The following is a 2,780-nucleotide window of genomic DNA, read 5'->3' as shown; positions in this document are numbered from 1 at the left end:
CGCTTCAGTATACGTAGCCGACCCTCAGCCAGACGTGGCCCGGGAACGGAATCCATGGACCGCAATGTGCGTTCGAAACGTCGATGTTCATGTGTCCTGCAGTTCACATGTCGACGCGCAATTTGCTGCGTTCTTCATCGACCCACGAGCCGAGTGATCCACCGTCCTGGGTGATCTTTTCTCAGTTTCCGCCGTCTCTTTCGAGACGGTCGCATAGGCGGGAGTGAGGCGTGTGGCGGCCCCTGTTCCAGCGTTCTGTGTCCAACGGCCTCACGGCCGACGGGCGTCGTACGGCTCCACACCGGAGCGGACAGGCACTCGGGCGAAAGTCATTCAAAACCGGCGCCAGGCGCCAGGTGCCGCAGGCCAGCCGCTCCAGCGCTTCAGCGCTCGTACCACAACACATTGCCGCTAGTTTTGAGAGGCACGCGTGGTTCCGCACGCGGCGCACGGCTACGGCGAGCCGTACAGGTAGCGTGTTGCGCGACACGACACGCACATCGAAAGACATGCAGTCTAGTCGGTAATGATCCTTCCGCAGGTTCACCTACGGAAACCTTGTTACGACTTTTACTTCCTCTAAATGATCAAGTTTGGTCATCTTTCCGGTAGCATCGGCAACGACAGAGTCAATGCCGCGTACCAGTCCGAAGACCTCACTAAATCATTCAATCGGTAGTAGCGACGGGCGGTGTGTACAAAGGGCAGGGACGTAATCAACGCGAGCTTATGACTCGCGCTTACTGGGAATTCCTCGTTCATGGGGAACAATTGCAAGCCCCAATCCCTAGCACGAAGGAGGTTCAGCGGGTTACCCGACCTTTCGGCCTAGGAAGACACGCTGATTCCTTCAGTGTAGCGCGCGTGCGGCCCAGAACATCTAAGGGCATCACAGACCTGTTATTGCTCAATCTCGTGCGGCTAGAAGCCGCCTGTCCCTCTAAGAAGAAAAGTAATCGCTGACAGCACGAAGGATGTCACGCGACTAGTTAGCAGGCTAGAGTCTCGTTCGTTATCGGAATTAACCAGACAAATCGCTCCACCAACTAAGAACGGCCATGCACCACCACCCACCGAATCAAGAAAGAGCTATCAATCTGTCAATCCTTCCGGTGTCCGGGCCTGGTGAGGTTTCCCGTGTTGAGTCAAATTAAGCCGCAGGCTCCACTCCTGGTGTGCCCTTCCGTCAATTCCTTTAAGTTTCAGCTTTGCAACCATACTTCCCCCCGGAACCCAAAAGCTTTGGTTTCCCGGAGGCTGCCCGCCGAGTCATCGGAGGAACTGCGGCGGATCGCTGGCTGGCATCGTTTATGGTTAGAACTAGGGCGGTATCTGATCGCCTTCGAACCTCTAACTTTCGTTCTTGATTAATGAAAACATACTTGGCAAATGCTTTCGCTTCTGTTCGTCTTGCGACGATCCAAGAATTTCACCTCTAACGTCGCAATACGAATGCCCCCGCCTGTCCCTATTAATCATTACCTCGGGTTCCGAAAACCAACAAAATAGAACCGAGGTCCTATTCCATTATTCCATGCACACAGTATTCAGGCGGGCTTGCCTGCTTTAAGCACTCTAATTTGTTCAAAGTAAACGTGCCGGCCCACCGAGACACTCAATAAAGAGCACCCTGGTAGGATTTCAACGGGGTCCGCCTCGGGACGCACGAGCACGCACGGGCGGTCGCACGCCTTCGGCTCGCCCCACCGGCAGGACGTCCCACGATACATGCCAGTTAAACACCGACGGGCGGTGAACCAACAGCGTGGGACACAAATCCAACTACGAGCTTTTAACCGCAACAACTTTAATATACGCTATTGGAGCTGGAATTACCGCGGCTGCTGGCACCAGACTTGCCCTCCAATAGATACTCGTTAAAGGATTTAAAGTGTACTCATTCCGATTACGGGGCCTCGGATGAGTCCCGTATCGTTATTTTTCGTCACTACCTCCCCGTGCCGGGAGTGGGTAATTTGCGCGCCTGCTGCCTTCCTTGGATGTGGTAGCCGTTTCTCAGGCTCCCTCTCCGGAATCGAACCCTGATTCCCCGTTACCCGTTACAACCATGGTAGGCGCAGAACCTACCATCGACAGTGATAAGGCAGACATTTGAAAGATGCGTCGCCGGTACGAGGACCGTGCGATCAGCCCAAAGTTATTCAGAGTCACCAAGGCAAACGGACCGGACGAGCCGACCGATTGGTTTTGATCTAATAAAAGCGTCCCTTCCATCTCTGGTCGGGACTCTGTTTGCATGTATAGCTCTAGAATTTACCACAGTTATCCAAGTAACGTGGGTACGATCTAAGGAACATAACTGATTTAATGAGCCATTCGCGGTTTCACCTTAATGCGGCTTGTACTGAGACATGCATGGCTTAATCTTTGAGACAAGCATATGACTACTGGCAGGATCAACCAGGGAGCTGCGTCAACTAGAGCTGAGCAGCCGGCCGCCCGGGAGTGTGTCCCGGGGCCCGCGCGAACACGCAAGCGTCCGCTCAATCATTCTGCAAACAGGAGGAGGCTGAGCTCCCCTGCACAATACACCTCGAAACCCTCTCAGGTCCCGGCGGCGCGCAGCGCCGTCCCAAGTACTTGGTCGGGTTCGAGAGAGGCGCAATCGCCCGGAGTTAGGCGAGTAGACGCTTTCGGTGCGACCACCCGTGCTCCCAACTGAGCTTGCCGCTGCCGACAGAGGCCCGGGAGCGTGCTGTCGTGGCATTGCCGGCGGGAGACAACACGCGCCACCTACGGTGACCGGCAGCTCCAACGCC

General features: G+C 55.3%; 2 non-coding genes across 2 annotated transcripts; both read right to left on the bottom strand.

The window, feature by feature from the left end:
* Window positions 1–18: 18 nt before the first annotated feature.
* On the bottom strand, window positions 19–173 carry LOC124745853. The gene has a single exon (XR_007011178.1). It is a non-coding gene; the product is annotated as a 5.8S ribosomal RNA (ribosomal RNA).
* A 351-nt stretch (window positions 174–524) lies between these two features.
* Window positions 525–2,428, bottom strand: LOC124745873. The gene has a single exon (XR_007011196.1). It is a non-coding gene; the product is annotated as a small subunit ribosomal RNA (ribosomal RNA).
* Between the last annotated feature and the right edge of the window lie 352 nt (window positions 2,429–2,780).

The sequence above is a fragment of the Schistocerca piceifrons genome, unplaced genomic scaffold (assembly GCF_021461385.2).
Source record: "Schistocerca piceifrons isolate TAMUIC-IGC-003096 unplaced genomic scaffold, iqSchPice1.1 HiC_scaffold_338, whole genome shotgun sequence".
NCBI classification, from domain to species: Eukaryota; Metazoa; Arthropoda; class Insecta; order Orthoptera; family Acrididae; genus Schistocerca; species Schistocerca piceifrons.
The sequence above is the reverse complement of the archived record's forward strand: the minus strand, read 5'-3'. Positions and strand labels throughout refer to the sequence as shown.